The following is a 23917-nucleotide window of genomic DNA, read 5'->3' on the forward strand; positions in this document are numbered from 1 at the left end:
GGTTACGTAAATTTAGTCAAACCTTATGTAAATTATGTCTGAAAATAAAAGATTTACGTAAAATATATAGGTTTTACGTAAAACTGTATTTTTCATATGGTTTATGAATTTTCTTCTCCTAAAATAAAAAGGTTACGTAAATTTAGTCAAACTATACGTAAATTATATCTAAAAATAAAATATTTACGTAAAGTTCAAATGTTTTACGTAAAACTCTAATTTTCACAATGTTTGTGGATTTTTTCTCCTAAAATAAGAAGGTTACGTAATTCTAGTCAAACCTTACGTAAATTATGTCTGAAAATAAAAGATTTACGTAAAATATATAGGTTTTACGTAAAACTCTATTTTCACAAGGATTGTGAATTTTCTTCTCCTAAAATAAAAAGGTTACGTAAATTTAATCAAACTATACGTAAATTATCTCTAAAAATAAAATATTTACGTAAAGTTCAAATGTTTTACTTAAAACTCTAATTTTCACAAGGTTTGTGGATTTTTTCTCCTAAAATAACAAGGTTACGTAAATTTTGTCAAAACTTACGTAAATTATATCTAAAAATAAAAGATTTACGTAAAATATATAGGTTTTACGTAAAACTGTATTTTTCATATGGTTTATGAATTTTCTTCTCCTAAAATAAAAAAGGTTACGTAAATTTAGTCAAACTATACGTAAATTATATCTAAAAATAAAATATTTACGTAAAGTTCAAATGTTTTACGTAAAACTCTAATTTTCACAATGTTTGTGGATTTTTTCTCCTAAAATAAGAAGGTTACGTAAATTTAGTCAAACCTTACAAAAAATATGTCTAAAAATAAAAGATTTACGTAAAATTCATAAGCTTTACGTAAAACTCTATTTTCACAAGGTCTGTGAATTTTTTTTGCATAAAATAAAAAAGTTACGTAAATTTAGTCAAACTATACGTAAATTATATCTAAAAATAAAATATTTACGTAAAGTTCAAATGTTTTACGTAAAACTCTAATTTTCACAAGGTTTGTGGATTTTTCTCCTAAAATAACAAGGTTACGTAAATTTAGTCAAACATTACGTAAATTATGTCTAAAAATAAAAGATTTACGAAAAATATATAGGTTTTACGTAAAACTCTATTTTCACAAGGTATGTGAATTTTCTTCTCCTAAAATAAAAAGGTTATGTAAATTTAGTCAAACTATACGTAAATTATATCTAAAAATAAAATATTTACGTAAAGTTCAAATGTTTTACGTAAAACTCTAATTTTCACAAGGTTTGTGGACGTTTTCTCCTAAAATAACAAGGTTACGTAAATTTAGTCAAACCTTACGTAAATTATGTCTAAAAGTAAAAGATTTACGTAAAATATATAGATTTTACGTAAAACTTTTTCATATGGTTTATGAATTTTCTTCTCTTAAAATAAAAAGTTAAGTAAATTTAGTCAAACTATACGTAAATTATATCTAAAAATAAAATATTTACGTAAAGTTCAAATGTTTTACGTAAAACTCTAATTTTCACAATGTTTGTGGATTTTTTCTCCTAAAATAAGAAGGTTACGTAAATTTAGTCAAACCTTATGTAAATTATGTCTGAAAATAAAAGATTTACGTAAAATATATAGGTTTTACGTAAAACTGTATTTTTCATATGGTTTATGAATTTTCTTCTCCTAAAATAAAAAGGTTACGTAAATTTAGTCAAACTATACGTAAATTATATCTAAAAATAAAATATTTACGTAAAGTTCAAATGTTTTACGTAAAACTCTAATTTTCACAATGTTTGTGGATTTTTTCTCCTAAAATAAGAAGGTTACGTAATTCTAGTCAAACCTTACGTAAATTATGTCTGAAAATAAAAGATTTACGTAAAATATATAGGTTTTACGTAAAACTCTATTTTCACAAGGATTGTGAATTTTCTTCTCCTAAAATAAAAAGGTTACGTAAATTTAGTCAAACTATACGTAAATTATCTCTAAAAATAAAATATTTACGTAAAGTTTAAATGTTTTACGTAAAACTCTAATTTTCACAAGGTTTGTGGATTTTTTCTCCTAAAATAACAAGGTTACGTAAATTTTGTCAAAACTTACGTAAATTATATCTAAAAATAAAAGATTTACGTAAAATATATAGGTTTTACGTAAAACTGTATTTTTCGTATGGTTTATGAATTTTCTTCTCCTAAACTAAAAAAGGTTACGTAAATTTAGTCAAACTATACATAAATTATATCTAAAAATAAAATATTTACGTAAAGTTCAAATGTTTTACGTAAAACTCTAATTTTCATAATGTTTGTGGATTTTTTCTCCTAAAATAACAAGGTTACGTAAATTTTGTCAAAACTTACGTAAATTATATCTAAAAATAAAAGATTTACGTAAAATATATAGGTTTTACGTAAAACTGTATTTTTCATACGGTTTATGAATTTTCTTCTCCTAAAATAAAAAAGGTTACATAAATTTAGTCAAACTATACGTAAATTATATCTAAAAATAAAATATTTACGTAAAGTTCAAATGTTTTACGTAAAACACTAATTTTCACAATGTTTGTGGATTTTTTCTCATAAAATAAGAAGGTTACGTAATTTTAGTCAAACCTTACGTATATTATGTCTGAAAATAAAAGATTTACGTAAAATATATAGGTTTTACGTAAAACTGTATTTTTCGTATGGTTTATGAATTTTCTTCTCCTAAAATAAAAATGTTACGTAAATTTAGTCAAACTATACGTAAATTATCTCTAAAAATAAAATATTTACGTAAAGTTCAAATGTTTTACGTAAAACTCTAATTTTCATAAGGTTTGTGGATTTTTTCTCCTAAAATAACAAGGTTACGTAAATTTTGTCAAAACTTACGTAAATTATATCTAAAAATAAAAGATTTACGTAAAATATATAGGTTTTACGTAAAACTGTATTTTTCGTATGGTTTATGAATTTTCTTCTCCTAAAATAAAAAAGGTTACGTAAATTTAGTCAAACTATACGTAAATTATATCTAAAAATAAAATATTTACGTAAAGTTCAAATGTTTTACGTAAAACTCTAATTTTCACAATGTTTGTGGATTTTTTCTCCTAAAATAAGAAGGTTACGTAAATTTAGTCAAACCTTACGTAAATTATGTCTGAAAATAAAAGTTTTACGTAAAATATATAGGTTTTACGTAAAACTGTATTTTTCATACGGTTTATGAATTTTCTTCTCCTAAAATAAAAAAGGTTACATAAATTTAGTCAAACTATACGTAAATTATATCTAAAAATAAAATATTTACGTAAAGTTCAAATGTTTTACGTAAAACACTAATTTTCACAATGTTTGTGGATTTTTTTCTCATAAAATAAGAAGGTTACGTAATTTTAGTCAAACCTTACGTATATTATGTCTGAAAATAAAAGATTTACGTAAAATATATAAGTTTTACGTAAAACTGTATTTTTCGTATGGTTTATGAATTTTCTTCTCCTAAAATCAAAAGGTTACGTAAATTTAGTCAAACTATACGTAAATTATCTCTAAAAATAAAATATTTACATAAAGTTCAATTCTTTTACGTAAAACTCTAATTTTCACAATGTTTGTGGATTTTTTCTCCTAAAATAACAAGGTTACGTAAATTTAGTCAAACCTTACGAAAATTATGTCTGAAAATAAAAGATTTACGTAAAATATATAGGTTTTACGTAAAACTGTATTTTTCATATGGTTTATGAATTTTCTTCTCCTAAAATAAAAAAGGTTACGTAAATTTAGTCAAACTATACGTAAATTATATCTAAAAATAAAATATTTACGTAAAGTTCAAATGTTTTACGTAAAACTCTAATTTTCACAATGTTTGTGGATTTTTTCTCCTAAAATAAGAAGGTTACGTAAATTTAGTCAAACCTTACAAAAAATATGTCTAAAAATAAAAGATTTACGTAAAATTCATAAGCTTTACGTAAAACTCTATTTTCACAAGGTCTGTGAATTTTTTTTGCATAAAATAAAAAAGTTACGTAAATTTAGTCAAACTATAAGTAAATTATATCTAAAAATAAAATATTTACGTAAAGTTCAAATGTTTTACGTAAAACTCTAATTTTCACAAGGTTTGTGGATTTTTCTCCTAAAATAACAAGGTTACGTAAATTTAGTCAAACTTTACGTAAATTATGTCTAAAAATAAAAGATTTACGAAAAATATATAGGTTTTACGTAAAACTCTATTTTCACAAGGTATGTGAATTTTCTTCTCCTAAAATAAAAAGGTTATGTAAATTTAGTCAAACTATACGTAAATTATATCTAAAAATAAAATATTTACGTAAAGTTCAAATGTTTTACGTAAAACTCTAATTTTCACAATGTTTGTGGATTTTTTCTCCTAAAATAAGAAGGTTACGTAAATTTAGTCAAACCTTATGTAAATTATGTCTGAAAATAAAAGATTTACGTAAAATATATAGGTTTTACGTAAAACTGTATTTTTCGTATGGTTTATGAATTTTCTTCTCCTAAAATAAAAAGGTTACGTAAATTTAGTCAAACTATACGTAAATTATATCTAAAAATAAAATATTTACGTAAAGTTCAAATGTTTTACGTAAAACTCTAATTTTCACAATGTTTGTGGATTTTTTCTCCTAAAATAACAAGGTTACGTAATTCTAGTCAAACCTTACGTAAATTATGTCTAAAAATAAAAGATTTACGTAAAATATATAGGTTTTACGTAAAACTCTATTTTCACAAGGTATGTGAATTTTCTTCTCCTAAAATAAAAAGGTTATGTAAATTTAGTCAAACTATACGTAAATTATATCTAAAAATAAAATATTTACGTAAAGTTCAAATGTTTTACGTAAAACTCTAATTTTCACAATGTTTGTGGATTTTTTCTCCTAAAATAAGAAGGTTACGTAAATTTAGTCAAACCTTATGTAAATTATATCTAAAAATAAAAGATTTACGTAAAATATATAGGTTTTACGTAAAACTGTATTTTTCGTATGGTTTATGAATTTTCTTCTCCTAAACTAAAAAATGTTACGTAAATTTAGTCAAACTATACATAAATTATATCTAAAAATAAAATATTTACGTAAAGTTCAAATGTTTTACGTAAAACTCTAATTTTCATAATTTTTGTGGATTTTTTCTCCTAAAATAACAAGGTTACGTAAATTTTGTCAAAACTTACGTAAATTATATCTAAAAATAAAAGATTTACGTAAAATATATAGGTTTTACGTAAAACTGTATTTTTCATACGGTTTATGAATTTTCTTCTCCTAAAATAAAAAAGGTTACATAAATTTAGTCAAACTATACGTAAATTATATCTAAAAATAAAATATTTACGTAAAGTTCAAATGTTTTACGTAAAACACTAATTTTCACAATGTTTGTGGATTTTTTTCTCATAAAATAAGAAGGTTACGTAATTTTAGTCAAACCTTACGTATATTATGTCTGAAAATAAAAGATTTACGTAAAATATATAAGTTTTACGTAAAACTGTATTTTTCGTATGGTTTATGAATTTTCTTCTCCTAAAATCAAAAGGTTACGTAAATTTAGTCAAACTATACGTAAATTATCTCTAAAAATAAAATATTTACATAAAGTTCAATTCTTTTACGTAAAACTCTAATTTTCACAATGTTTGTGGATTTTTTCTCCTAAAATAACAAGGTTACGTAAATTTAGTCAAACCTTACGAAAATTATGTCTGAAAATAAAAGATTTAAGTAAAATATATAGGTTTTACGTAAAACTGTATTTTTCATATGGTTTATGAATTTTCTTCTCCTAAAATAAAAAAGGTTAGGTAAATTTAGTCAAACTATACGTAAATTATATCTAAAAATAAAATATTTACGTAAAGTTCAAATGTTTTACGTAAAACTCTAATTTTCACAATGTTTGTGGATTTTTTCTCCTAAAATAAGAAGGTTACGTAAATTTAGTCAAACCTTACAAAAAATATGTCTAAAAATAAAAGATTTACGTAAAATTCATAAGCTTTACGTAAAACTCTATTTTCACAAGGTCTGTGAATTTTTTTGCATAAAATAAAAAAGTTACGTAAATTTAGTCAAACTATAAGTAAATTATATCTAAAAATAAAATATTTACGTAAAGTTCAAATGTTTTACGTAAAACTCTAATTTTCACAAGGTTTGTGGATTTTTCACCTAAAATAACAAGGTTACGTAAATTTAGTCAAACCTTACGTAAATTATGTCTAAAAATAAAAGATTTACGAAAAATATATAGGTTTTACGTAAAACTCTATTTTCACAAGGTATGTGAATTTTCTTCTCCTAAAATAAAAAGGTTATGTAAATTTAGTCAAACTATACGTAAATTATATCTAAAAATAAAATATTTACGTAAAGTTCAAATGTTTTACGTAAAACTCTAATTTTCACAAGGTTTGTGGACGTTTTCTCCTAAAATAACAAGGTTACGTAAATTTAGTCAAACCTTACGTAAATTATGTCTAAAAGTAAAAGATTTACGTAAAATATATAGATTTTACGTAAAACTTTTTCATATGGTTTATGAATTTTCTTCTCTTAAAATAAAAAGTTATGTAAATTTAGTCAAACTATACGTAAATTATATCTAAAAATAAAATATTTACGTAAAGTTCAAATGTTTTACGTAAAACTCTAATTTTCACAATGTTTGTGGATTTTTTCTCCTAAAATAAGAAGGTTACGTAAATTTAGTCAAACCTTATGTAAATTATGTCTGAAAATAAAAGATTTACGTAAAATATATAGGTTTTACGTAAAACTGTATTTTTCATATGGTTTATGAATTTTCTTCTCCTAAAATAAAAAGGTTACGTAAATTTAGTCAAACTATACGTAAATTATATCTAAAAATAAAATATTTACGTAAAGTTCAAATGTTTTACGTAAAACTCTAATTTTCACAATGTTTGTGGATTTTTTCTCCTAAAATAAGAAGGTTACGTAATTCTAGTCAAACCTTACGTAAATTATGTCTGAAAATAAAAGATTTACGTAAAATATATAGGTTTTACGTAAAACTCTATTTTCACAAGGATTGTGAATTTTCTTCTCCTAAAATAAAAAGGTTACGTAAATTTAGTCAAACTATACGTAAATTATCTCTAAAAATAAAATATTTACGTAAAGTTCAAATGTTTTACGTAAAACTCTAATTTTCACAAGGTTTGTGGATTTTTTCTCCTAAAATAACAAGGTTACGTAAATTTTGTCAAAACTTACGTAAATTATATCTAAAAATAAAAGATTTACGTAAAATATATAGGTTTTACGTAAAACTGTATTTTTCATATGGTTTATGAATTTTCTTCTCCTAAAATAAAAAAGGTTACGTAAATTTAGTCAAACTATACGTCAATTATCTCTAAAAATAAAATATTTACATAAAGTTCAATTCTTTTACGTAAAACTCTAATTTTCACAATGTTTGTGGATTTTTTCTCCTAAAATAACAAGGTTACGTAAATTTAGTCAAACCTTACGAAAATTATGTCTGAAAATAAAAGATTTAAGTAAAATATATAGGTTTTACGTAAAACTGTATTTTTCATATGGTTTATGAATTTTCTTCTCCTAAAATAAAAAAGGTTAGGTAAATTTAGTCAAACTATACGTAAATTATATCTAAAAATAAAATATTTACGTAAAGTTCAAATGTTTTACGTAAAACTCTAATTTTCACAATGTTTGTGGATTTTTTCTCCTAAAATAAGAAGGTTACGTAAATTTAGTCAAACCTTACAAAAAATATGTCTAAAAATAAAAGATTTACGTAAAATTCATAAGCTTTACGTAAAACTCTATTTTCACAAGGTCTGTGAATTTTTTTGCATAAAATAAAAAAGTTACGTAAATTTAGTCAAACTATAAGTAAATTATATCTAAAAATAAAATATTTACGTAAAGTTCAAATGTTTTACGTAAAACTCTAATTTTCACAAGGTTTGTGGATTTTTCACCTAAAATAACAAGGTTACGTAAATTTAGTCAAACCTTACGTAAATTATGTCTAAAAATAAAAGATTTACGAAAAATATATAGGTTTTACGTAAAACTCTATTTTCACAAGGTATGTGAATTTTCTTCTCCTAAAATAAAAAGGTTATGTAAATTTAGTCAAACTATACGTAAATTATATCTAAAAATAAAATATTTACGTAAAGTTCAAATGTTTTACGTAAAACTCTAATTTTCACAAGGTTTGTGGACGTTTTCTCCTAAAATAACAAGGTTACGTAAATTTAGTCAAACCTTACGTAAATTATGTCTAAAAGTAAAAGATTTACGTAAAATATATAGATTTTACGTAAAACTTTTTCATATGGTTTATGAATTTTCTTCTCTTAAAATAAAAAGTTATGTAAATTTAGTCAAACTATACGTAAATTATATCTAAAAATAAAATATTTACGTAAAGTTCAAATGTTTTACGTAAAACTCTAATTTTCACAATGTTTGTGGATTTTTTCTCCTAAAATAAGAAGGTTACGTAAATTTAGTCAAACCTTATGTAAATTATGTCTGAAAATAAAAGATTTACGTAAAATATATAGGTTTTACGTAAAACTGTATTTTTCATATGGTTTATGAATTTTCTTCTCCTAAAATAAAAAGGTTACGTAAATTTAGTCAAACTATACGTAAATTATATCTAAAAATAAAATATTTACGTAAAGTTCAAATGTTTTACGTAAAACTCTAATTTTCACAATGTTTGTGGATTTTTTCTCCTAAAATAAGAAGGTTACGTAATTCTAGTCAAACCTTACGTAAATTATGTCTGAAAATAAAAGATTTACGTAAAATATATAGGTTTTACGTAAAACTCTATTTTCACAAGGATTGTGAATTTTCTTCTCCTAAAATAAAAAGGTTACGTAAATTTAGTCAAACTATACGTAAATTATCTCTAAAAATAAAATATTTACGTAAAGTTCAAATGTTTTACGTAAAACTCTAATTTTCACAAGGTTTGTGGATTTTTTCTCCTAAAATAACAAGGTTACGTAAATTTTGTCAAAACTTACGTAAATTATATCTAAAAATAAAAGATTTACGTAAAATATATAGGTTTTACGTAAAACTGTATTTTTCATATGGTTTATGAATTTTCTTCTCCTAAAATAAAAAAGGTTACGTAAATTTAGTCAAACTATACGTAAATTATATCTAAAAATAAAATATTTACGTAAAGTTCAAATGTTTTACGTAAAACTCTAATTTTCACAATGTTTGTGGATTTTTTCTCCTAAAATAAGAAGGTTACGTAAATTTAGTCAAACCTTACAAAAAATATGTCTAAAAATAAAAGATTTACGTAAAATTCATAAGCTTTACGTAAAACTCTATTTTCACAAGGTCTGTGAATTTTTTTTGCATAAAATAAAAAAGTTACGTAAATTTAGTCAAACTATACGTAAATTATATCTAAAAATAAAATATTTACGTAAAGTTCAAATGTTTTACGTAAAACTCTAATTTTCACAAGGTTTGTGGATTTTTCTCCTAAAATAACAAGGTTACGTAAATTTAGTCAAACCTTACGTAAATTATGTCTAAAAATAAAAGATTTACGAAAAATATATAGGTTTTACGTAAAACTCTATTTTCACAAGGTATGTGAATTTTCTTCTCCTAAAATAAAAAGGTTATGTAAATTTAGTCAAACTATACGTAAATTATATCTAAAAATAAAATATTTACGTAAAGTTCAAATGTTTTACGTAAAACTCTAATTTTCACAAGGTTTGTGGACGTTTTCTCCTAAAATAACAAGGTTACGTAAATTTAGTCAAACCTTACGTAAATTATGTCTAAAAGTAAAAGATTTACGTAAAATATATAGATTTTACGTAAAACTTTTTCATATGGTTTATGAATTTTCTTCTCTTAAAATAAAAAGTTATGCAAATTTAGTCAAACTATACGTAAATTATATCTAAAAATAAAATATTTACGTAAAGTTCAAATGTTTTACGTAAAACTCTAATTTTCACAATGTTTGTGGATTTTTTCTCCTAAAATAAGAAGGTTACGTAAATTTAGTCAAACCTTATGTAAATTATGTCTGAAAATAAAAGATTTACGTAAAATATATAGGTTTTACGTAAAACTGTATTTTTCATATGGTTTATGAATTTTCTTCTCCTAAAATAAAAAGGTTACGTAAATTTAGTCAAACTATACGTAAATTATATCTAAAAATAAAATATTTACGTAAAGTTCAAATGTTTTACGTAAAACTCTAATTTTCACAATGTTTGTGGATTTTTTCTCCTAAAATAAGAAGGTTACGTAATTCTAGTCAAACCTTACGTAAATTATGTCTGAAAATAAAAGATTTACGTAAAATATATAGGTTTTACGTAAAACTCTATTTTCACAAGGATTGTGAATTTTCTTCTCCTAAAATAAAAAGGTTACGTAAATTTAGTCAAACTATACGTAAATTATCTCTAAAAATAAAATATTTACGTAAAGTTCAAATGTTTTACGTAAAACTCTAATTTTCACAAGGTTTGTGGATTTTTTCTCCTAAAATAACAAGGTTACGTAAATTTTGTCAAAACTTACGTAAATTATATCTAAAAATAAAAGATTTACGTAAAATATATAGGTTTTACGTAAAACTGTATTTTTCGTATGGTTTATGAATTTTCTTCTCCTAAACTAAAAAAGGTTACGTAAATTTAGTCAAACTATACGTAAATTATATCTAAAAATAAAATATTTACGTAAAGTTCAAATGTTTTACGTAAAACTCTAATTTTCACAATGTTTGTGGATTTTTTCTCCTAAAATAAGAAGGTTACGTAAATTTAGTCAAACCTTACTTAAATTATGTCTGAAAATAAAAGATTTACGTAAAATATATAGGTTTTACGTAAAACTGTATTTTTCATACGGTTTATGAATTTTCTTCTCCTAAAATAAAAAAGGTTACATAAATTTAGTCAAACTATACGTAAATTATATCTAAAAATAAAATATTTACGTAAAGTTCAAATGTTTTACGTAAAACACTAATTTTCACAATGTTTGTCAACCCGACCTAAAAGAAGATCAGATAAGACGGTGAGACATTACCACTGACTTATTATATAAACCAGTAGCAGTATCTTTCAAATAAGAAGAAAAATCAAAGCAAAAACCAAATTCTGGTTGTAAGCTAAAATGACCAACATATGTCATTTCCAGCATAACTTTTCCATACGGAGTCCGATTAAGACGATTCAAAAACCCCTGGAAACGTAAGATAATAATAAAGAACTTTATTTAGGACTCCATGACAGATTCAGCCTATATCTGGTCGAAAAATGCATTACAAGATTCAAGTACGAATCTGATTTTCCAGCATCACCTATATAGACAAGTTATGACTTACTCATAACCCATATCACAGTATTCCACAAATTCTCAACTTCAGCTAATTATATATATATCTACATGTAGACAGTACAAACCAAACAAAAGGACACTGCCAAAAACAAGTTCTTCAAGTGTCCGTATACTATCCACATATATGTACATGAACAAAATGGATGCAATACCCTAGAGACGACTTGCACCTCGTAGCTGTAACCGAACCTCGCCCTAGGATCGAGTACCCCTCTCGGTACCTTGCACTTCCTCGCCTAAAACAAAACAATAAAAACATTTGGAAAACATGAGATAAAAATCTCAATAAGAAACTATCAGCTATAAAAATCAACTTTACTTAATATAACTACATATATATACGTTTATAAAGGATTTAATCAAAACCTTGTAAAATATACTCAACCAAAAACCCAAAATATATAATCTTGTATCCATTCTTGAGTTTATCCCCTTATAATTCAAATCACAATTCACAACATATACGAGACGTCTCTTAACATTGCCTATCTCATATGGTCTTACCCAACACTTCTCTGCCATACCCAATAGGTCTTCAGACTGTGTACACAGGCCATATTTCTCACTAAATATGGTCTTTGAAAATTAAATCCACCATACCGGACTACTCTCAATGGATACCAAACATTTAATTCCATATATATATATATATATATATATATATATATATAGATTGAAACCAAAAACATATATGTATATATGTATATACTTCACTTGATCATAATCAAGTTCACAAGTGTTCAATTCTCCAAAATATCAATCCTTAATCAAATAAAATTTCCAAAATTAATCAACCAATGAAACCTCAAATCAAGATAACCCAGTAAAATTTGTAATTCACATTTAAACATAGTCAATAGTTCATTTGAACTATAATTTCACAATAAAAGCAAGATTGTGAAAAACCTCAATTTTACAAAATTCCGGTATAACCCTAAAATATCAATTTCTAGAAATTCTTTGATTATATATATATCTCTATACATAAAACTCAAACTATAGTTGATAGTGACTTACCTTGACTGCTAATTGAAGAAAACAACTCGTTCAATTCGCCTCTAAATCCTGTCTAAGAAGCTTTCCCTCCAAACGCTTCCGAAACTCAAAAACTCTTCGGTTAGGATTTAGATCTATGCCTAAGGATGCTATAGTTTAAAGTTCAAGTGATTTGGACGGTCGAATCTCCGTAAATCAAAGAAACGGTGGAGAAACGGTCGAAGAACGGTTTGATAATGACGAAAGAAAAAAAAACAGAGAAGAAAGATGATGGTGGTGGATCGTACTGGAACATTTGGGATTTATATCCCAAATTTATCAAATATCCCTTTTGGTCCTCCATCTTTATATAATCTTTTAATAATTACCCTAAACTTATAATTTACACCTAAACCCATCGAATTAACTCCAAATTTTTTCTATAACACCAAATAAAAATCACATACCCCATAATTATAATATATATTAATATCTAGATATAAATTCTAGAAATTTAGACACGGACGTGACAATCCTCCCCACCTTAAGAAATTTCATCCACGAAATTGTACTTACCCGTCTAGGTGAATAAATGGGGATATTGTTGTCTCATATCCTCCTCTCTTTCCCAGGTTGCTTCCTCACGAGAGTGTCTGTGCCACATAACTTTAACAAGTGGTATGGTTTTGTTCCTGAGGACTTTCTATTCTCTAGCTAGAATAGCTACTGGTTCTTCTTTATAGGACAAGTCTTCAGACAATTCAATTGGCTGCTCTTGAATAATGTGATTCGGATCACTCCTATACCTCCTTAGCATTGAAACATGGAATACATCATGTATATTAGAGAGATTCTGAGGCAATCGTAATCGATATGCAACTGGCCCAACTCTTTCCACAACTTCATATGGACCAATGAATCTAGGACTCAACTTCCCTTTCTTGCCAAATCGAAGTAAACCCTTCCACGGTGATACTTTCAGAAATACTCTGTCTCCCACATCATATTCAATTGGTCTCCGTTTCAGATCTGCATAACTCTTTTGTCTATCTTGTGCTTCTTTTAACTTCTGTTGTATGATTTGCACCTTTTCTGTTGTCAACTGCACTATCTCAGGCCCTAATAACTGTCTCTCGCCTACTTCAGACCAACATAATGGAGTTCTACATCTTCTTCCATATAAGGCTTCATAAGGTGCCATATCAATACTAGATTGATAACTGTTATTATATGCAAACTCCATTAAAGGCAAATGTACATCCCAACTACTTTGAAAATTCAAAATGCTAGCTCTCAGCATATCTTCCAAAGTTTGAATGGTACGCTCACTCTGACCGTCAGTCTGTGGATGGAAAGCTGTACTGAAATTCAATCTTGTGCCTAATGCATCTTGAAAACTAGGCCAAAACCTTGATGTAAAGCGAGGATCCCTGTCAGAAACAATAGAAACCGGTACACCATGAAGTCTAACAATCTCCTTGATATACAACTGTGCCAGCTTCTCTAAAGAAAAAGTCACTTTCACCGGAAGAAAGTGGGATGATTTTGTTAATCTATCCACAATTACCCATATAGAATCATTACCATGTTGTGTACGAGGTAATCCACTGACAAAATCCATTGTAATATGTTCCCACTTCCATTCAGGAATAGGAAGTGGTTGTAAAGTACCAGCAGGTCGTTGATGTTCTGCTTTGACTTGTTGGCAACTTAAACATCTACCCACATATTCAGCTATCTCCCTTTTCATTCCTTTCCACCAGAAATGCTCTCGAAGATTTCTGTACATTTTAGTACTCCCAGGGTGCATTGCATATGACGAATTATGAGCTTCTTCTAATATCTCCTTCTTGATATCATTAACATTCGGAACACACATTCTGTCTCCAAACATTAACATGCCATCTCCTGTTACCTTATATTCAATCTTCTTCCCCTCGCTAACGTCTTTTATGATTTGTTCTAAAAATTCATCTTGATTTTGAGCTTCTTTAATTCTGTCTCGAAGAATCGGTCTCACCTTCAACATTGCACATAATACTGCTTCATCTCCACAAACCAGTTCAACATTCAAAGCTCTCATATCAAGCAATAAAGACATTCTCACTGATTGTATATAACTCAAACTTCCAACGTTCTTGCGACTCAAAGCATCAGCTACAACATTAGCTTTACCAGGATGATATTCAATAGTCAGGTCATAGTCTTTCAATAACTCAATCCATCTCCTTTGCCTCAAATTCAATTCCTTTTGTGTCATTATATATTTCAGACTTTTATGATCAGTGAATATTAGACACTTTTCACCATAAAGATAATGTCTCCAAATCTTTAACGCAAACACCACGGCAGCTAATTCAAGATCATGTGTCGGGTAATTCAATTCGTGTGGCCTTAATTGTCGTGACGCATAAGCAATAACGTTATCATTCTGCATCAATACAATCCCGAGACCTTGCTTTGATGCATCACTGTACACTGTATAACCTTCACCCACTACAGGTAGTCCTAACACAGGAGCACTGATAAGTCTTGTCTTTAATATATCAAAACTTTCTTAACATTCAGGTGTCCACTCAAATTTAACACCCTTCCGCAGTAATCGTGTCATCGGACAAGCTATAAGTGAGAATCCTTTCACAAATCTTCTGTAATAACCCGCTAATCCTAGGAAACTACGTACTTCATGTACATTCGACGGTGCTTCCCAATTAGCTACAGCTTCAACTTTCTTAGGATCAACTAAAATTCCCCTAGCTAATACCACATGACCTAAGAACATCATTTCATCAAGCCAAAACTCACATTTGCTAAATTTTGCATATAATTGTTTCTCCCTTAGAATCTGCAAAACTGTTCTCAAATGCTTACTGTGATTTTCCTTATCCTTAGAATACACAAGAATATCGTCAATAAACACAATCACAAATGTATCTAAGTAAGGTTTAAAAATCCTATTCATAAGGTCCATAAAAGCAGCAGGTGCATTAGTTAATCCAAATGGCATAACCAAAAATTCATAATGCCCGTATCGAGTTCTAAAAGCTGTTTTCTGAACATCCTCTTCCCTGACCTTCAATTGATGATACCCAGTTCTCAAGTCAATTTTTGAAAATATGGTTGCTCCTTGCAATTGATCAAACAAATCGTCAATTCTAGGTAATGGATACTTGTTACGAATAGTAACCTTGTTCAGTTGACGATAATCAATGCATAACCGCATTGTACCATCCTTCTTTTTAACAAACAAAACTGGAGCTCCCCATGGTGATACACTAGGTCGAATATATCCCTTATCCAATAACTCCTGCAACTGCACTTTCAATTCTTTCATTTCTGCCGGTGCCATTCTATATGGTGCAAGTGATATAGGAGCGGTACTAGGCTGCAAATCAATTGCAAACTCTACTTCTCTTACTGGTGGTAACCCTGGTATTTCATCCGGAAAGACATCTGGATACTCATTCACAATTGGCACATCTTCTAATTTAGGAGCTTCTTTATTACTATCTACCACATATGCCAAGAAAGCGGCACATCCCTTCCTTAGCATTTTCATAGCTGTCATAACTGTGACTATACTTCTACGTACACCTCTCTCGCCATGAAACACATATCCTTCTCCACTAGCTAATACTAGATTAACTTTCTTTTTAGAACAATCTACCATTGCTTGATACTTAGATAATGAATCCATGCCTAAGATGACATCAAATGTTTGCACCATCAAAGGTATCAAATTCACATCTATAAAAGACTCTCCTAACTTCACTTCACAATTAGGATACACATGTGTACATACTAAAGATTCTCCCATAGGCATGCTAACAGTTAAACGTTCTGGCATAAGTTTTGACTCCCAAATTATATCAGACATAAATAATGGAGACACAAAAGAATGTGTAGCACCAGGATCAATAAGCAGATAAGCATCTTTTCCAAATAAAGAAATCGTACCAGTGATAACTTCTGCAGATGCAACAGCTTCTTGTGGAGTCATAGCAAAAGCTCGAGGTTGAGTTGCAACTCTATCTGACTGATTACCCTGATTCCTAGCTCCTTGAGAAGTATTACCAGCTCCTCTTCCCATGTTATTACCTCTACCATTACCCCGATTATTTCCTCTCCCAAACACATTACCTCTACTTCCTCTGTCAGTCTGTAATCCTCTACCCCTTCCAGCTCTGTTCAGTTTAGGACATCTAGTACGTACATGTCCTTCCTCACCACACTCATAACAAACAATTCGTCTTTGTGGTTCAGTTGTCCTCCCTGAAGGACAATCCCTTCTTAAGTGACCACTTCCGCCACACTGAAAACACTGTAATGTTCTCTTTCTGCATTCACCTGAATGAAATTGCCCACACTGACTACACTTTAAAACATTACCACTACTAGCAATTGAAGGACTGTGTGAAGCTTGGCTAAAAGTATCAGGTGCTCGAAAAGTACTACGATTCACAAATGCTCCTCTTGAAGCCTGACTTTGTATCTGACTACCCCGAAACTGAGATGGTCCTCCTCTAGCAAACTTTGATCTCCCAAACTCCTCTGACTGCTTCTGACTAGTCTCAGATTCTAACTTCCCCTTTAACTTTTCTTTCTGTAATGCTTTCTCTACCCAGCCACGATAATGTACACCCTCGTATAAACTCAGCTCATTCTGATAAAATGCACTCAATCCATCCTTAAATCTCTCACATTTCACTTCCTTAGTAGGAAACCACTGACTAGCATAACGATATAAATCATCAAACTTGTCCACATACTCTTTCACAGCCATAGTCCCCTGTTGCAAATTAAAGAACTCATTTCTCTTCGCCTTCTGGAATGTTTCAGTCAGATATTCTCTCATAAACTCACGTTTGAAAACTCCCCAATTCAAACCTTCAGGATACAAACCCCTGACTCGAGTTAACCATGCATCTGCTGGTCCATGTAATAAACCAAACATAACCCTGACTTTATCCTCATCCCGTAACTGCATAGTACTAAAGGCTTTTTCTATAGCCTTTAACCAATTGTCAGCCTCCTCAGAGTCAATTGTACCTTTGAAATCAAATGCCCCACAATTTTTAGCATCCTCAATTAGCTCACTGGGCCTTCTATGTGCTTCCCGTGTTTCCATCATAGTAACAAAAGCTTCAACTAAAGCTCGGGGTTCAAGTTGTACTACTTGTGGCATTGCAGCTTGTGGAGCCACATACGGTGCAGGTTGTTCAGCTTGAAGATTAACAGGTCGACGTGGAGGCAATGGTTGTTGTTGTCTTTGAGGTTGGTTAATGGGTGGAACTCTAGCATCAAAGGCTTCACTATCCCCTATGCCCTCAAGAACCCATCCTAACTCTCTTCTTTCCTCATCTCTACCTCTACCTCTACCTCTATTTAGAGGCGGTCGGCCACGCGGTTGTCTCGGATGCATCTATATGATAAAGACACAATTATAATTATATGTAGATATATGAGATGCATGAATGTCATGTGTGCAACACAAGAAATACAAAGAATCACATGATATTACCTATATATCCACTTATGGATATGGATTAAACCTATGCTCTGATACCAAAATGTCAAACCCGACCTAAAAGAAGATCAGATAAGACGGTGAGACATTACCACTGACTTATTATATAAACCAGTAGCAGTATCTCTCAAATAAGAAGAAAAATCAAAGCAAAAACCAAATTCTGGTTTTAAGCTAAAATGACCAACATATGTCATTTCCAGCATAACTTTTCCATACGGAGTCCGATTAAGACGATTCAAAAACCCCTGGAAACGTAAGATAATAATAAAGAACTTTCATTTAGGACTCCATGACAGATTCAGCCTATATCTGGTCGAAAAATGCATTACAAGATTCAAGTACGAATCTGATTTTCCAGCATCACCCATATAGACAAGTTATGACTTACTCATAACCCATATCACAGTATTCCACAAATTCTCAACTTCAGCTAATTATATATATATCTACATGTAGACAGTACAAACCAAACAAAAGGACACTGCCAAAAACAAGTTCTTCAAGTGTCCGTATACTATCCACATATATGTACATGAACAAAATGGATGCAATACCCTAGAGACGACTTGCACCTCGTAGCTGTAACCGAACCTCGCCCTAGGATCGAGTACCCCTCTCGGTACCTTGCACTTCCTCGCCTAAAACAAAACAATAAAAACATTTGGAAAATATGAGATAAAAATCTCAATAAGAAACTATCAGCTATAAAAATCAATTTTACTTAATATAACTACATATATATACGTTTATAAAGGATTTAATCAAAACCTTGTAAAATATACTCAACCAAAAACCCAAAATATATAATCTTGTATCCATTCTTGAGTTTATCCCCTTATAATTCAAATCACAATTCACAACATATACGAGACGTCTCTTAACATTGCCTATCCCATATGGTCTTACCCAACACTTCTCTGCCATACCCAATAGGTCTTCAGACTGTGTACACAGGCCATATTTCTCACTAAATATGGTCTTTGAAAATTAAATCCACCATACCGGACTACTCTCAATGGATACCAAACATTTAATTCCATATATATATATATATATATATTGAAACCAAAAACATATATGTATATATGTATATACTTCACTTGATCATAATCAAGTTCACAAGTGTTCAATTCTCCAAAATATCAATCCTTAATCAAATAAAATTTCCAAAATTAATCAACCAATGAAACCTCAAATCAAGATAACCCAGTAAAATTTGTAATTCACATTTAAACATAGTCAATAGTTCATTTGAACTATAATTTCACAATAAAAGCAAGATTGTGAAAAACCTCAATTTTACAAAATTCCGGTATAACCCTAAAATATCAATTTCTAGAAATTCTTTGATTATATATATATCTCTATACATAAAACTCAAACTATAGTTGATAGTGACTTACCTTGACTGCTAATTGAAGAAAACAACTCGTTCAATTCGCCTCTAAATCCTGTCTAAGAAGTTTTCCCTCCAAACGCTTCCGAAACTCAAAAACTCTTCGGTTAGGATTTAGATCTATGCCTAAGGATGCTATAGTTTAAAGTTCAAGTGATTTGGACGGTCGAATCTCCGTAAATCAAAGAAACGGTGGAGAAACGGTCGAAGAACGGTTTGATAATGACGAAAGAAAAAAAACAGAGAAGAAAGATGATGGTGGTGGATCGTACTGGAACATTTGGGATTTATATCCCAAATTTATCAAATATCCCTTTTGGTCCTCCATCTTTATATAATCTTTTAATAATTACCCTAAACTTGTAATTTACACCTAAACCCATCGAATTAACTCCAAATTTTTTCTATAACACCAAATAAAAATCACATACCCCATAATTATAATATATATTAATATCTAGATATAAATTCTAGAAATTTAGACACGGACGTGACAATGTTTGTGGATTTTTTCTCCTAAAATAAGAAGGTTACGTAATTTTAGTCAAACCTTACGTATATTATGTCTGAAAATAAAAGATTTACGTAAAATATATAAGTTTTACGTAAAACTGTATTTTTCGTATGGTTTATGAATTTTCTTCTTCTAAAATAAAAAGGTTACGTAAATTTAGTCAAACTATACGTAAATTATCTCTAAAAATAAAATATTTACATAGAGTTCAATTCTTTTACGTAAAACTCTAATTTTCACAATGTTTGTGGATTTTTTCTCCTAAAATAACAAGGTTACGTAAATTTAGTCAAACCTTACGAAAATTATGTCTGAAAATAAAAGATTTACGTAAAATATATAGCTTTTACGTAAAACTGTATTTTTCATATGGTTTATGAATTTTCTTCTCCTAAAATAAAAAAGGTTACGTAAATTTAGTCAAACTATACGTAAATTATATCTAAAAATAAAATATTTACGTAAAGTTCAAATGTTTTACGTAAAACTCTAATTTTCACAATGTTTGTGGATTTTTTCTCCTAAAATAAGAAGGTTACGTAAATTTAGTCAAACATTACAAAAAATATGTCTAAAAATAAAAGATTTACGTAAAATTCATAAGCTTTACGTAAAACTCTATTTTCACAAGGTCTGCGAATTTTTTTTGCATAAAATAAAAAAGTTACGTAAATTTAGTCAAACTATACGTAAATTATATCTAAAAATAAAATATTTACGTAAAGTTCAAATGTTTTACGTAAAACTCTAATTTTCACAAGGTTTGTGGATTTTTCTCCTAAAATAACAAGGTTACGTAAATTTAGTCAAACCTTACGTAAATTATGTCTAAAAATAAAAGATTTACGAAAAATATATAGGTTTTACGTAAAACTCTATTTTCACAAGGTCTGTGAATTTTCTTCTCCTAAAATAAAAAGGTTATGTAAATTTAGTCAAACTATACGTAAATTATATCTAAAAATAAAATATTTACGTAAAGTTCAAATGTTGTACGTAAAACTCTAATTTTCACAAGGTTTGTGGACGTTTTCTCCTAAAATAACAAGGTTACGTAAATTTAGTCAAACATTACGTAAATTATGTCTAAAAGTAAAAGATTTACGTAAAATATATAGATTTTACGTAAAACTTTCTCATATGGTTTATGAATTTTCTTCTCTTAAAATAAAAAGTTACGTAAATTTAGTCAAACTATACGTAAATTATCTCTAAAAATAAAATATTTACATAGAGTTCAATTCTTTTACGTAAAACTCTAATTTTCACAATGTTTGTGGATTTTTTCTCCTAAAATAACAAGGTTACGTAAATTTAGTCAAACCTTACGAAAATTATGTCTGAAAATAAAAGATTTACGTAAAATATATAGGTTTTACGTAAAACTGTATTTTTCATATGGTTTATGAATTTTCTTCTCCTAAAATAAAAAGGTTACGTAAATTTAGTCAAACTATACGTAAATTATATCTAAAAATAAAATATTTACGTAAAACTCTAATTTTCACAATGTTTGTGGATTTTTTCTCCTAAAATAAGAAGGTTACGTAATTCTAGTCAAACCTTACGTAAATTATGTCTGAAAATAAAAGATTTACGTAAAATATATAGGTTTTACGTAAAACTCTATTTTCACAAGGTCTGTGAATTTTCTTCTCCTAAAATAAAAAGGTTACGTAAATTTAGTCAAACTATACGTAAATTATCTCTAAAAATAAAATATTTACGTAAAGTTCAAATGTTTTACGTAAAACTCTAATTTTCACAAGGTTTGCGGATTTTTTCTCCTAAAATAACAAGGTTACGTAAATTTTATCAAAACTTACGTAAATTATATCTAAAAATAAAAGATTTACATAAAATATATAGGTTTTACGTAAAACTGTATTTTTCGTATGGTTTATGAATTTTCTTCTCCTAAAATAAAAAAGGTTACGTAAATTTAGTCAAACTATACGTAAATTATATCTAAAAATAAAATATTTACGTAAAGTTCAAATGTTTTACGTAAAACTCTAATTTTCACAATGTTTGTGGATTTTTTCTCCTAAAATAAGAAGGTTACGTAAATTTAGTCAAACCTTACATAAATTATGTCTGAAAATAAAAGATTTACGTAAAATATATGGGTTTTACGTAAAACTGTATTTTTCATATGGTTTATGAATTTTCTTCTCCTAAAATAAAAAAAGGTTACATAAATTTAGTCAAATTAGACCTAAATTATATCTAAAAATAAAATATTTACGTAAAGTTCAAATGTTTTACGTAAAACTCTAATTTTCACAATGTTTGTGGATTTTTTCTCCTAAAATAAGAAGGTTACGTAATTTTAGTCAAACCTTACGTAAATTATGTCTGAAAATAAATGATTTACGCAAAATATATAAGTTTTACGTAAAACTGTATTTTTCGTATGGTTTATGAATTTTCTTCTCCTAAAATAAAAAGGTTACGTAAATTTAGTCAAACTATACGTAAATTATCTCTAAAACTAAAATATTTGCATAAAGTTACGTAAATTATGTCTGAAAATAAAAGATTTACGTAAAATATATGAGTTTTACGTAAAACTGTATTTTTCATATTGTTTATGAATTTTCTTCTCCTAAAATAAAAAAAGGTTACATAAATTTAGTCAAATTATACCTAAATTATATCTAAAAATAAAATATTTACGTAAAATTCAAATGTTTTACGTAAAACTCTAATTTTCACAATGTTTGTGGATTTTTTCTCCTAAAATAAGAAGGTTACGTAATTTTAGTCAAACCTTACGTAAATTATGTCTGAAAATAAATGATTTACGTAAAATATATAAGTTTTACGTAAAACTGTATTTTTCGTATGGTTTATGAATTTTCTTCTCCTAAAATAAAAAGGTTACGTAAATTTAGTCAAACTATACGTAAATTATCTCTAAAAATAAAATATTTGCATAAAGTTCAAATGTTTTACGTAAAACTCTAATTTTCACAATGTTTGTGGATTTTTTCTCCTAAAATAACAAGGTTACGTAAATTTAGTCAAACTATACATAAATTATATCTAAAAATAAAATATTTACGTAAAGTTCAAATGTTTTACGTAAAACTCTAATTTTCACAAGGTTTGTGGACGTTTTCTCCTAAAATAACAAGGTTACATAAATTTAGTCAAACCTTACGTAAATTATGTCTAAAAGTGAAAGATTTACGTAAAATATATAGATTTTACGTAAAACTTTCTCATATGGTTTATGAATTTTCTTCTCTTAAAATAAAAAGTTACGTAAATTTAGTCAAACTATACGTAAATTATATCTAAAAATAAAATATTTACGTAATGTTCAAAGGTTTTACGTAAAACTCTAATTTTCACAATGTTTGTGGATTTTTTCTCCTAAAATAAGAAGGTTACGTAATTCTAGTCAAACCTTACGTAAATTATGTCTGAAAATAAAAGATTTACGTAAAATATATAGGTTTTACGTAAAACTCTATTTTCACAAGGTCTGTGAATTTTCTTCTCCTAAAATAAAAATGTTACGTAAATTTAGTCAAACTATACGTAAATTATCTCTAAAAATAAAATATTTACGTAAAGTTCAAATGTTTTACGTAAAACTCTAATTTTCACAAGGTTTGCGGATTTTTTCTCCTAAAATAACAAGGTTACGTAAATTTTGTCAAAACTTACGTAAATTATATCTATAAATAAAAGATTTACGTAAAATATATAGGTTTTACGTAAAACTGTATTTTTCGTATGGTTTATGAATTTTCTTCTCCTAAAATAAAAAAGGTTACGTAAATTTAGTCAAACTATACGTAAATTATATCTAAAAATAAAATATTTACGTAAAGTTCAAATGTTTTACGTAAAACTCTAATTTTCACAATGTTTGTGGATTTTTTCTCCTAAAATAAGAAGGTTACGTAAATTTAGTCAAACCTTACGTAAATTATGTCTGAAAATAAAAGATTTACGTAAAATATATGGGTTTTACGTAAAACTGTATTTTTCATATGGTTTATGAATTTTCTTCTCCTAAAATAAAAAAAGGTTACATAAATTTAGT

Source organism: Euphorbia lathyris, chromosome 5, assembly GCF_963576675.1.
Source record: "Euphorbia lathyris chromosome 5, ddEupLath1.1, whole genome shotgun sequence".
NCBI lineage: Eukaryota > Viridiplantae > Streptophyta > Magnoliopsida > Malpighiales > Euphorbiaceae > Euphorbia > Euphorbia lathyris.